Below are 14550 nucleotides of genomic sequence, written 5' to 3'. Positions count from 1 at the left end.
TTAAATAATGATTTTAACACATTTGTAATTAAAGATCAAGAAAAAATATTATATTATTAAAGAAGTGAAAAGTAATTAAGCATTAAAAATATTTTTAAGAGAAAATAACTAAAAATTTTAACTTATCATTTTCAAAATTACAAAAATCAAGCTAAAAATAGGTTTTTTCGTACAATTTCTTTTTCTAAAAATATTTTTAAAATTAAAAATACTTTTTTTAAGTACCGCAGAACATGTTGTTACCCTAGACAATCTATTTTAACCCGGAATTACCCTATCCCAATACGGTTCTTAGTTGGATCAGGTTTCCAGGCCTTCCCAGTCATTTGTACAAAAAAGGAAATTCGATAGGACATTGGGGGAATGGTGGGTAAAGTTACCAAATTAGATATCAATATTAATAGTAGGACAAGGTGTCCTTTTGCCCGAATGGAAGTGTACGTTAACCTGCGGAAGCCACTAATCTCAAAACTCCTTATTAATGGAAATATGCAAAGAGTTGAATACGAGAGCCTGCCAGTGGTGTGTCTCTCATGTGGGCGTTATGGCCATAATACTGAGGCTTGTCCGCATGTTCCCCTCGTCTCTGATTTGGCGAAGGTAATGGATTCATCGGCGGTGAAATTACAGATGAACACGGTGACCGGAAATGGAGACTTTGGCCCCAGGATGTTGGTGGAGAGGAGGACCAGACGCGCCTCTCGGGAAGACAACAAAATAGGAAAGTCTGTATCTGGGGAAAAATCATCGGGATCTCGGTTCCAATCCCTAACCGATTTAGAGGCTGTAATTTCGGAAGATAATTCAAAGAAAGGTAACTCGCAGATCCATAAGAATCAAGGGAAAGGAATCCTAACCGAGACTTTGGGAAATCACCAAGGGATAAAAACGTTTCTGCTGAAGTAATAAGGAAGGAGGAATTAATGCATTCAGTGAGGGGTTCCTTTTAATGGGCTGATTCGGAAGTCCAAGTCCAAAATTCCTCTTAAAGGCCATAAATCTGTTGGGCATTGTAATGGGCCAAAATCTGTTACTAGTTTACCAGCTAATGGCCTGACCATTAACAGCCAAGAGTTGGGCCATCTAAAGCCCCAAAGAGTAATGTAACGGTTGGGGGGACACTTCAAGCTCTCCAGGCGATCTTCACGTCTCTCGGGCCAAAAGTGGAGAGGCCCAACAGACTGCAATTCCAGGTAACCCCGAACCGCTTTCATTTTCTTTTATCTTTTAACCCCTCTGCTACTGTCAGATAAGGCAAATTTAGGTCCTTCAAATCCCACTAAAATTCCAGAGGAGCACTTAATACATTTTAATCCCACTTTTGAGGAAGCAAATGTTATTAATGTGGCGGTAAAGGAAGGTGTACTAGATGCAACTAAACATACAGCAGTAGTGTTTAAAAATATTTCTTAGTTGAGTTCCGTAGGCGAAGAGGTGGGAGGCAGTTCAACCATTTCCAAAAATCGTCTGAATTTGGTGGATAATAAGGGAAGTGGAATTAATGCTTCCGGACCAAAATGCGGGTGGAAAATAAATAAAACTTTAAAAGGCCCAGGTAATAAATTCAAGTCCTTTGGAAATTCTCGACTATCATTTGTTGAATTTAAGGCTCTGTTTGTTTACCTGTAAAAAATTTTCCGTAAAAATTTTTCAGCCTTTTGCAATATTTGTTTGGCTGAAAATAATTTTCCACCATAAAACATTTTACAAAACATGAGAAAAGGAGGTCTTTTTTTTGGGGAAAATGTCTTACCTTTTTTTTTTTATTTTGGTAAGACATTTTCCAAAGTTTTTCGTCTTCACATCCCAACATCAGAACTTGCTAAACGCTCTCTCCTCCTTTCCCTTTTCCTTTCCTTCATTGTGTCCTTGACCCAGTATTCATCTCTGTATAAAAAACAAATAGCAGTAGTTTTGTTGACAAAAAAAAAAAAAGCCCTAGCCATTTCTAGTCTTTTTAGAAATGAAACTCTCAACAATTAGGTGATTTTCTCTCTTCAATTTTTCATCTATTTCCCTTTAGCGATTTGTTATTTCAAGCGTCAAAATAGACGGTGAGACAATTAACTATAGGAAATAATGAGAAATTGAGAACCATTTTGGAATTATATGATTTGTTTGCTTGCTTCTTAGCAAAATGTAATAACAATTTTTTTTCATATATTCGTTTTTCCCTATGGTCGTTCTCCGATAATAATTGAAAAGAAACCTTTTGAATCGATGTGAGACTAAAGTAGGTAGTTTTAATTAATTGCTGCGCTTTAATAAATCTATTAAGTTGGCAACTAGGTTTGTTTGTATATTTTTTTAAATGATTTTTTTTTTTTTGGAATTTATTAGATGAGATCATGATCAGGTTCTATTTGTGATGGAGTTAATGATTTTGTATTTGAATTGGGCCTTTTGATGTGTTTGATTTCATGGGTATTTGATTTTGAACCACTTCTCTTTATTAGATTGTCTGTTTTATACTACAACGCTGGAATGGATGTTAGCTAAGATGGGTGATTTGTGGTCATCCTTAATTTTGTAAAATGGATGAAATGGCTAATTCTTTGTTTGGTAAGATTACTTATTTTTATCCCCTGCTTTGCGTTTCTTGATTCATGATGAATAGTATTGTATGTGTTGCCTGGTTGTATTTTGTTGATCTCCCATGTATGAGAAATATACATGGAGTACTTAATTCTTTATGAACTCTTCCCTGCACAAAAAATAAGGAAGGGGAAACACTTATGGAATTCTTTTAAATATGTTAGGACAAAAGAAAAATTCAAGTAGGTTAAAAGGTTAATATCATGGTTTGATTTTATAAGACAAATACTGATTTCACTTTGAGTTTGAGGTCTTCGGCTTTATCAGATTCCAACTCCAATATTTGGTCTTCAGTCAGCAGAATCAGGAAATGGTTAAAAGGTTAGTCTTGTTGTTGGCTTTTAGAATGATCGAGCGTATGGAAAGAATGACATGAATGGGATTTCTGGTCCCTTTTGCTGTTGCCTAGGTATGGAGCGTATTGATGTGAAGAGAATATCATGTTGCAGTGCGTAGATAGATTGAAGCATTTATTTGTTTTAGTGCTACAATGATGTGATAATGATTTGTACAAGCAATCAAGAGGTCTTATTGATCCTAAACTTCTTGCAAGAGTGACCGTTTGTATGTTATCATTTTTTCTTTTCTTTTTAAATATTATTCTATATTGCTTATGTGATAAATGTTTTTGCTTGATTTAACATTTTTTTAGTCTTTGCCTGTGTTACTTTGGCTCTTGAGTCATTCCATCGAAATTTGTTTTTGCTCATCTTCATGCAGTTAGTGTAAGTGAAATAAAAGCACTTTATGAGCTTTTCAAGAAGATAAGCAATGCTATTATAGATAATGGGCTAATCGATAAGGTTTTTGTTTTTTCATAGTTCCCATTTTTGTTATATAATTGATATCTTTTGTTATGTTTGTCAAGTTTTTTAGCTTGATGATCACTCATTGTCTTGAGTTGGTTCTTTCTCTCTCATATTTGTAGTATTTAAGTTTTACTTATATTACTATTTGACGGGAGGAGTTCCAATTGACGTTATTCAAAACAAACAAAAAAAAATTTATTTGCTGATTAGGTATTTTTATCCAATTTTAATTAATAATGTCTGCATCCTTGAAAGAATAATTATTGTTAGCATAATATTGCTTGAACTGTTGTCATAATATTGCTTGAACTGTTGTCAATATATTTCTGATTTCACTGCAGATATTTGACTTGTTTGATACAAAGCATAATGGAATTCTACTTTTGGAAGAGTTTGCTTGTGCTCTTTCTGTCTTCCATCCAAATGTGCCCATTGACGATAAGAATGATTGTATGTGTTAAATATTTTAGTTATCTGTATATTTTGTCTCTCTGTTTACCTCTCTTGTTGTAAGTCATAATCATGATAACATAGTAGTTGGATGTAAATGACTGGTATGAAAATGGAATATGGACTTTTGTGCATAGACGATGTGTCTAAACTATGTATTCTTGTGTATACATATTATTGTGTAATCTATTTTCTTATATTAGGGAATTTCTTTTTGTAATTAATTTTTTTTCTCTTTGAATCCTTTTCTTTGGCATTGGTTCTTAATGTTTAATTTGATGTATTTATTTATAAATAAATCATTACGTAAAATATAAATTTAATAGATATAAAATAAACTCAATTAAACAATGAGAAGACAATAAATTCTTAAATATATGTATGTTTGTTTAATTTAAAATAAAATTTATAAAATATTTTTAGAAAATCACAAACAATGAAAAATATTTTACACAGATTCATTCAAACACCAAAAAATATTAGATTTTCTAGCAAAGTAAGCCATGTTCCAAAAAATCATTATGTTCCAAAAAATCATTTTTCAGAAACCATTTTCAATCAAACAAACGTACCCTAAGAAGAGAGCAGCATATCTCATTGCATCAGAATTAGATGAGCATGCTAGTAATGAACGATCGTTGGGAGAAAGAGACCAGTCAGACAATTCTATCAATGGTCGACAGTGAGATAAGTTTCTTCATTTTCGCTTTTTTAATTATTATTATGAATTTCTCTATTCTATCTTGGAATGTGCAGGGATGCGCGAATATTAATTTCCCGCGAGTCTTCCATGAGTATAGTAATCAATATAAGTCAAATATAGTCAGTCTTCTTGAGCCAAGAGTTAGTGGGTCTAAAGTTGATGCCATTATTGCTAAATTGGGCCTGGAAAAAATCACATAGAGTGGAAGCAACTGGTTTTTCTGGTACTATTTGGTTGGGATGGAGAAAATCTATTGATGTGGAGGTGGTTGATAATCTCCTACAATTTATTATGGCGCGCATTCGTTCCACTCTTCACCCTCAATCGATTTTTATTGCTTTAGTGTATGGTAGTCCTAATAGGAAAAAAAGGAAAGCTTTGTGGAAGGATCTTAGTCTTTCTATTTCGTTTGGGCAAAATCCATGGTTTGCCATTAGAGATTTTAATGCTGTTCACTCTTTGTAAGATAAAAAAAGTGGATTTGTGAAAGGACATAGATGCCCTTTTTTTGGTGATTTTAAAGATAAGGCTCAACTTCAAGATCTGAGATTTTAGGGTCCTCCTTTACTTGGCACCAAGTGATGGGCGTTGAAACCACCAAATATAAATTCTTACTACAAAATAATAGTAAATTGAAATATAGAGCAATAGGATCGAATCCACGTGGATTGGCTATCTAATTTAGCCTTTTCTCATGACCGTAATTATCATTAAAGAATAATCGTGTTTACGACCAATGCGCTGTAACGCTGGAAAATAAAAAAAGGGGTTTTAGAGGATAAAGATAATAATATTAATAGAAATATATATATATATGTTTACAAAATAAAGTAAAAATGTAATTGCAAAATAAATTAAGCTAAATAAAATTAAATGGATAAATAAAATATTTTTTAAAGCTTAGCATTAGCATCAGTGTACTTCAATCTTGAATCGATCCTTGAAATAAATTTTCCTTTCCAAACGATAAGCTGGTTATAGTGACCAATAACGTCCCGACCACCAACTTTTCCTTATGTAGTCGATCCCGGTATGACCTGCAAACCAACTTTGCGAAATTTCTAACTGCAATTCACGTGTTCGTAATTTAAGATTTTGACAGCCTTACGATCTAAAAGCCCAACTCGAATCAACGGCCTCAATCATGTGCGTCAAATCCGATCTCTATCCCCCTTGACGGAATCCAATTCACCTAGCACGCCAAGTTGTTTGTGGGAATTCTAACACAGCATGACGATTCGACTTCCCAACTGTATGCCAAACAACTCCAACCCAATGTGCACTTTTTGAATTGAAGCTGAATCAACTTTAAGGGATGAATTTGTACTATCCTATATATTGGGGAGATAGAAAATACTGCTTTGAGAGGTTTTTTTGAACGGGTTCATATGTCACGATTGTTTTGTTGGAGTGATTACCGGGCCAAGGTTAAAAAAGGGTTTAGTTAATCATGAAAAGAGTCAAGCTTGAAAGTGTATAGAAATGGTTTAAATGGAATTGTGGAAAGTGGAAAGGGAAGGAGGCTTGAAAGGCAAATAAGCTAAAAATGTTGAAAGCAAAAGAAAGAAAACTAAAATGGCAGAATATAATAGATGCAGGAAGGGGAAAAAAAGAAAGAATTTTATTAAATGCCTGAAGCCAAGTGTGTGTTTAGTTGGCTGTAGCCACTAGGTATTTATACACACTTTTAGTACTAAAATTTAGCTAAATTTTTCCTAAATATTATCACTAAATTTTAAAAATCAAATTTAAACTAGAGATTAAATTTAAACTAACTACATAATTTTAGCAATATAAAAAATCCTTCAATCTCAATCCAGCCACTTTTTTAAATCTTCAAACCCTTCAATTTTTACCCAGCCAACTTTAAATCTTCAATCTTTCAATCAAGCCTTCCTCTTTGGTTTATTTTTTCTAATTTAGCCTCTTTCTGTATGAGTTTGAATTCAGCACACCAAATTCATTCATGATAAGAAAAACCCAAATTTAATAGCATTTTATCCGATAATTAGCCGAAAACAAATATATTAAAAATACAAATTTATATTGCTATCACTAGGATAATCTTTTTGAGAGACTTGATCGGGCTCTAGGTAATGAAGCTTCGATCGAGACCTTTCCCAACTGCTTGGTAACTCATCTACCAAGAATTAAATCGAATCATCGGCCAATCCTTCTTATCTTACAGTCTGACTCCAATTTTTCCTTAGGTTGACCCTTTTGGTTTTTAGCTGGTTGGTTGAAGCATCCAAATTTTTTAGAGTTTGTAAAGGATAATTGGAATTTTGAAGGACACATGACTAGTACGATTGTTGGCTTTGCTGATAAACTCAACAATTGGAACAAATGCGTTTATGGCCACCTTAATACTCTTAAAAGTAGCTAATCCGTAAGCTTTCTGTCACGTGTGAAATGGTATGCAATTTGTGTGTATACATGTCAGTTCAAGTAATAAAGTGATGAGTGAGTATCATTCCCACGAGGATCGGATTGAGGCACAAAATTGGTCAAGTTATTGTAATATGGTTAACTGATGAATAATGTAACAGCTCTTTTTTAGTCAAATCGGAACAGTGGTTTCGGGACCATAAATCCAAGGTCAAAATAATTATTTTATGATTATTTTAATATTTACAGCATGATAATATGTTTGTGTGAAATTTTCGTTAAGAAATTTTATTGTTTGAGTGCTCAATTTGGTAAAAAGGATTAAATCGTATAAAGTGCAAAACTTATATTCTATTAGTTAAAGGTATTAAATGGCTATTAAATTAAATATTGGAGGTCCTTATGTTGTAATTAGACCATTAATATATTTAGTGGACATATATGGACATCATATTTGTACTTTTAATGGTTTAATTAAAGGTTAAATAAGTAAATAGATTATTAAATGAAGATTTAATAAAACAAAAAGGCCAATTTTATTCAATCATCTTCTTGCAAGACGAATTTAGGGCTTATAAAAGCCATGGGAATAGTTTGAAGCATTCGTTCACTTCTTCTAGTGCATGTAAGTTCAATTTTGTCCCCCTTTTTAATGATTTTTGTGTTTTTGATATCGTTGCAACTAGGTCTAGCTAGCTTAGGGACTATTTTGCAAAACTGTTAAAGGTTTAGAAAATTTCCATTGATGAATAGGCATGTATCTTAATGATTGATGATAGATTATGAATGTTTGATGATAGTTATACAAGTTTTGTTAAGTGATTTTTAGTGAAAATGCAAATTAGGGATTAAATTGTGAAATGTGGAAATTTTGTGGTTAAAATGTGAACTAAATGAAAAATATGGGCTGCTAGGGGCATAATAGTAATTTATCTAGCATAGGTATAATTGGAATTTCATTAATTTGTGATTTTAAGTAATAAGGACTAAATTATGAAAAATGTGAAAGTTTAGGGGCAAACATGTAAATAGCCTAATGTATATTTTGGATTGAATTGAATAAATAGTTGATTAAATGAGTTAATTTTTAATATATTTAGATCAAGAAAAATGGAATTCGAATCAGGATCGGGGAAAAACAAAAGTTATTGACTAATCGACTCGATTCGCCGTTTTAATATCTAAGGTAAGTTCGTATATGATAAGAATTTTTACAACTATACTTTAAATGCTTTGATATTTTATAAATTGTGTATATGAGATTATAGTCATGTTTGACGACATTTCAGATATATATATATGGCACTTATGTGTGATTCGAGATAGCTTCGGCTATATATATATATGGCACTTAGTGTGCGGTTCGAAATAGCTTCAGCTATTTGTGGCACTTAGTGTGTGAGACTGAGATAGCTTCGGCTATGAAAGGCACTTAGTGTGCGAGATTAAAATAGCTTCGGCTATGTTTTGGCACTTAGTGTGCAAGAATTTGAGTATTCAACATTTTTCGTTTAGATATGAGTTTGTTACGGATTAGTACAGGTAAGTACGGAATACTATTCGAATATTGGGATTGTGTAGTTGATGAATTCTTTGGTAAGTTATGTGAATGAGGTATTGATAGCTTTGAAGCTTAATTGAATTGTTGTTCATTGATTTCAAACATTTGATTGGTAAACAATTGATGAGATTTGCTTATTATTTTCCATATGAACTTACTAAGCTATATAGCTTACATTGTTTATTTTGTTATGTTTTATAGTGATTCAAAGCTAGCTCAGATTCGTGGATGGTCGGAGGCTCCATCACACTATTTAGTATCACTTTGGTACTTTTGAAATCTTGGTTTGATCATATGGGATGTATAGGATTATAGTCATTTTGATATGTATCTTGGTAGTAAGTTTTGCCATTTGAGATGACCTATGAATGATTATTTTGGTTTGTACATATGGTCATGAAACTTGGCTTAATTTGGCTAGTTTGGATATGTATATATAAGTGTGCTTATGGTTTATATTGAGTAATTGAGGTTGGTTTGCAATGTCATTGATAGTTGGTATTATAGATATCAAATGGTTGGTAATTTAGAAGTTATGTGCTTGTGAATGATGTATGATAATGCACATTTATAAATGGTCATTTTGTTGGTTTGGGAAAACAAGAATTTGTAGGAATTTGTGATAGCATATTGTGGTATGTTTGTGCCTTGAATTGGTATGTATTGAAATGGTAGGATTTAGGCTTGATTTTGGTTGTTTTGGATTGCATATTATTTTTAATTTTGGTACCATATATGTAGGTGAAAGTGTGTACCAATTGGGGTGGCTAAATGGCTTGGTAAATAGCCTATTTTTGTCCATATGGGCAGAGACATGAGCGTGTGTCTCAGCTGTGTGTGACACACGATTGTGTTATACGGCCGTGTGTCCCCTGGTGTGGTTTTAGAAATCAAGTCAGTATGCTCCACACGGCCTCACACACGGGCGTGTGACTTGGCCATGTGGCATAAGTCAGTATACCCTACAGGTTTGGCAAGGCCTAGCACACGGCCTGACACACGGGCTAGCCACACGGATGTGTGTGTGTTGGCCGTGTGACCCAAGTCAGAGAGTTAAATGGGGTAGGACACGGGCTGGAACACGACCATGTGCTTCCATTTTGAATGTCCACACGGCCTATGACACGGGTGTGTCTGGTGGCCGCGTAAGACACACGGCCTGGTCACACGGGCGTGTGTCCCCTATTTTGAGAAAAATTTTCTAAATGTTCCAAATGTTTTAAAAGTTATCATTTTAGTCCCGAACCAATCCCAATACATGTTTAGGGCCTTGTAGGCTTGTATTAGGGACAAATTGTTTGAGTTTGAATGATGAATGTAGGAAATGATGTTATGTATGCTAAATGGTTGTTTAATGGTTTCAAAAGTCTGGTAATGCTCTGTAACCCTATTCCGGCATTGAATACGGGTGAGGGGTGTTACAGATAAGATGCTATGGTAAACTAAGGTAAGTATACAGTGATAATTCAAAGGAATGATGAAGTATGTGATAGACGGAATTGATGAAAAATTAGAAATGCTATGGCAAAAGTAAGAGCAGAAATGTCATGGCAATAACGAGAGTGATTATCCGAATAAAATGTAAACAAAGAAATAAACAACTAAATATGTTGCGGAAAAGTTACTACGACAAATAATAAGGATGGAGTGGTGCTGATTCGGAATGTCGAGATTACCTAGAATCGACCTTTACAGTCAATAATGCCTTGGAAAAATCATATCTACTTTACAAGACAAAATAGTTCTAAAATGGCCTACCTCTCGTTAAAGCAAAACCTCAAGTTACATTGCCTGTGTCTATAGACTTTTTAGATATCTTGCGAGGGTTGCTTTTGTATGATCGTGACTCTATGTCTAGAGTCGAATACTAGTGTCTATCAAATACTTGCTCATTTCATTTAATTTTAATCCAACCAATCCAACCCTTTTGGAAGTAGAATCAGTTTATAAGTATGCGAACAGTCTTCTATGTCTAGAGATTGTTTGCATTTCAATTAAGAAATAAGAATAATAAAATAAACAGTAACGTAAATTAAAGTTATACTGCATCCATAAAGATAGTTTAATGTTTCATCTAAAGTAATCCCAACCCTATGAGATTTAGCTAATGGGCTGGGAAATAAAATTCCAAACCAAAATATTATCCTACATTGTGTTTAACTACTTCAATTCAATCTTTCGAAGGAACACTAATGGAAATAATGGATGAACTTTGGGAAACAACTTTCGCTTGCCTAGTCTACACTTTGACAGCACAACGTTCTGTGATGGCTAAGAAGGATTACCTTCAACTTCCTTTCCTTTACGCAGCCGAACCCTTACTCATACCGAAGGATTTCTCCCACTTGTTCGTCCTTTTAGGTTTCCTCATTTGGATTTTTATAGGTTTTTCCTTAAGGTAATTCCAATAACCTATGTTTATCTTCTCTTTCTAAATTCTCTTTTTAATAACCTAAGGTTATCTTCTCCTTTTTTTTTAAATTCTCTTTTTTTCTAGGATAAAAACCAACAACCCAAGTTTATTTTCTCCTCTTTTTTAGGCATATTTTTCTGCTACAAGTATAGTTGGGCCAAAATTGGTATGCGTTGAGTGTTGGCTCTGTCTTCCGGAATTGCCACAAGATTCGTGATCGACAAAACGTCCAACCTTTTGTCCCTAAAAACCTTCACTCCTTTATTTCTCATTCCTCAACCTACACTTGCCAAACCACCAAACGCAACCCTTTCACAAGCAATTAAAATAACCTAATATTTAAACACATTCCAGGCTCCTAATGAAATGATGAAAATACAAATGAAATCTCCTAAAATCCAACTAAATATACCTAAGTACAAGCAATTAGCAAGGTTTAAAGGCATGAAATATAACTTTTTTCAAGTGTAATCACACCCTCAAACCTGAGTTATTGCTTGCCCTCAAGCAAAATACATATAAATGCATATATGCCAACATTTTGCCAGCACACCAAACCAACTCATACTGCCAGGCTATTCGTAGAACAACAAGTACATCAATTTTTAGCAATCTCCTTTTTCCTAAAACTTGTTCGAGTGTCAAAGGGTTTTTCAACAAAGGCAGAGCAAGAATTTCTCCCTAAACACAAAATCTCCTAAGTACTCATGTATTCTCTCTTTTAGGCTATAGCAACCATCTTCTAATTTACTTAGTTCATTTATTACCTGAACATAAGTTAATTGCTTTAAGCCTACTTAGAATAAATTGATCATATTTATGCTTTTTTATTGTATTATTATTAGGGGATTTAGCATGTCACAAAATTCTTTCACTTGACAATCATAGTGCAGCATACACCGAATTGCTGAGTACTCAATCATGTCACAATTTAAACCAAAAGTCACCCATGACAAACTTTTGAATAAAAAGATGGATGGAGCATACAACTACCTCCTTAGCTACTCATTCCTTTTTGCTACAGCGGAGTGCCCCTAATTTTATTTCCATAAAACACACTCTTGCTTAGATTCGCCTTTCTAATCAACAGCGCGATGGACCAAAAAAGGTGATGTTGGCCTAATTGGCAATTCTAAACATTGGAGTGCCTACTTTCATTCATTTAAATCATGTTTTGGCAAATGCTTGGCTTTAAAAATCCCTAAGTTCATTAAAAAATACTTACTATATCCCTCCCCCCCCCCAAAAAAAAAAACAAACACAGTGAGTATAAGACATCCTAGTTTTAGGAATTAATTTTCAAGCACATTAACCTAATCTAAATTCACCCAATCCACTGTCACATGTTCTAGGTATATCAAAAATGTAAACTCATCATTGAGCATCATAAGTAAAGATTGTACTCCGTAGGCAAAATAATACTTTGTAGTTACAATGCAGTGGCAACACATCCATATTATATAAAGTGCAACCTAAATGCACAATACACTCCCAAACCTAAAGGATGCATTATCCTCAATGCATGAATAGATATATGCAAACTATCTATATACAAACAATGTCATGGTAAAATATATGCAATGCAATATGTATGAAAACTTTCCTTGTCTCAATCAGATTGTAGATATTTCATTTTGTTCGATGGGTTGATTTAAGAGTAGCAACCTTGTACCTCTACTTTTTCTTCATTGGGGGTCAGTTCAACCCCATCCTTGTCGGTCTATGTGAGCTCATCAATCAACTGATTAATGTCACGATATAATGTTGTCCACTAGTGGTGCGACTGAGGGATTTGCTTCCTTTTCGTCCTCACGGTCAGTCTCAATGCTGACAGACTCTATTTTCTATGGTTCTTCCTTTGGTGCTTTGGGTGCATTCTCTTCATTGGCAAGATTTGTCTCAATAGGCTCGACGTCACCGACCCCTTCCCCTCCTGCAATTTATTAAAAAAGGAATTGAAATAAATAAGAGAAATTAAAATAAAAAATGAAATAAAATAAAAAGAATTTTCAATATGTTGAAGTTAAACATCTTGAAGATCAATAGACTGTTTGTCTTGCTTTACATGAACACCAAGTAGTGCTTTAAGTGTTGTCTATTAACTTTAAATGTGTCCCCCGTTTTCATATCCTTGACATCAATAGTTTAATACGGATATACATGAGCTACCAATTCATTTTTCATCAAAAATTGAAAGGTTTATTTTGCTCAAGCAAAGTGCACAAGGGTCTCCACTCAAATGAATCTTCATCACTATCAGAATTGTTGTGGCAAAATCTCATGAACTCTTCCTCCACTGTTCTTTCAATCAAGTCAATGGCACACCATTCTTCATTTTCGTATGCACATTTCAAAGCATCGAAAACATTAAAAGTAATTGATCATTTTCCCTCATGGTCAATTCACCTTTTTGTACGTCAATTAGATTCCGCCTATAGCAAGAAAAGGTCTTCCAAGAATAATTGACACATTTTGGTCAGCTTCAAATGCTAAAATAAGAAAATTTGCAGGAAAAATAAATTTTTCTACTCTTACTAGTACGTCTTCAATTTTACCTTTTGGATAGGTGTAGAATCGATCAACTAGTTGCAAAGTCACCGTAGTAGGTCTTGCTTTCCCAAATCCCAACTTCTTGAAAATAAACATAGGCCTTAGATTTATACTTACTCCTAAATCACTTTTGCTTGTAAATTACTAATGGAAGTGTGCAAGTGTACACGTCATTCAAGTAATAAAGTGATAAGTAAGTATCGTCTCCAAAGGGATTAGAAATTGGTAAGATATTGATTAAGTTATTCTAATCCTATTAACTATACTAAATAACAGGAAATATTCTTGAATTGAATGAGATGATAGTATAATAAATTAATGTAATTTAATGCTAAAAACAAAAATTGATATGGAAAATAAAATGTAGTGGCAAATTATAGAGAAAAACAAGAGTAATTTTGTTGCTGAATGAATAGAGCTGGAATTATTCAGATTAAATGCCCATATCAAAATAATGCCATGGAAAAATATTATCTAATCAACTGCTCGAGAGTCACTCATCAGAACCTACCTCTTTTAATAGCTAGATTTTAAGCTAAAATCTAAGTTATTGTACGTCTACAGAACTTTGGATTAATAAGTGCAATGAACGTTCTTCTCTGCACAACATCTAACATCTATGTCTAGAGTGCTATGAAAATTCTATCAAATATTCGCTTGCCTCAAACGATTCTTGATCTAGTATATTTAACCTTTTCAGAATTAAAAATACATCAAAGAACACATCACACAATTAGTTATGTTTAGAGCTTGCGCACATATATTTAGAATAAGAAAAACTAGAATGAAACAGTGGCATAAACAATCTCAAGTCATGAACATTAAAGATGATAGAAAATTCACCCGAATAACTCCAACCCAGAAAAGATTTAGTTCATGGGTGGAAAAAATTAACACCAAGTTAAAATCATTCATCAATATTTAAACAATTTTTTGAATCACAGAAATCAAGAAAACTAAAGGCAGAACTGTAAGATTTCTCGCCACACTCCAGCTTCTCTTTTATCTTTTGATTGTTTGTAAATCTAGAAGAAATGTCTCTCCTCCTTCTTCACGTCTGTATTCTGCTCTCAGGAGTTGT

General features: G+C 33.6%; 1 long non-coding RNA gene across 3 annotated transcripts; it reads left to right on the top strand.

Moving 5' to 3' along the window:
- Positions 1-2032: 2032 nt before the first annotated feature.
- Positions 2033-4074, top strand: LOC128282317 (uncharacterized). Of its 3 annotated transcripts, XR_008272553.1 has the most exons (4): positions 2033-2916; positions 3005-3159; positions 3316-3398; positions 3746-4074. It is a non-coding gene; the product is annotated as an uncharacterized LOC128282317 (long non-coding RNA). The 3 variants fall into 3 exon arrangements; XR_008272554.1 differs by lacking the exon at positions 3316-3398; XR_008272552.1 differs by lacking the exons at positions 3316-3398; positions 3746-4074 and having other exon boundaries at positions 3005-3218.
- Positions 4075-14550: the final 10476 nt, after the last annotated feature.

This window comes from Gossypium arboreum, chromosome 10 (assembly GCF_025698485.1).
Source record: "Gossypium arboreum isolate Shixiya-1 chromosome 10, ASM2569848v2, whole genome shotgun sequence".
NCBI classification, from domain to species: domain Eukaryota; kingdom Viridiplantae; phylum Streptophyta; class Magnoliopsida; order Malvales; family Malvaceae; genus Gossypium; species Gossypium arboreum.
This window is presented reverse-complemented; position numbering and strand designations above follow the sequence as displayed.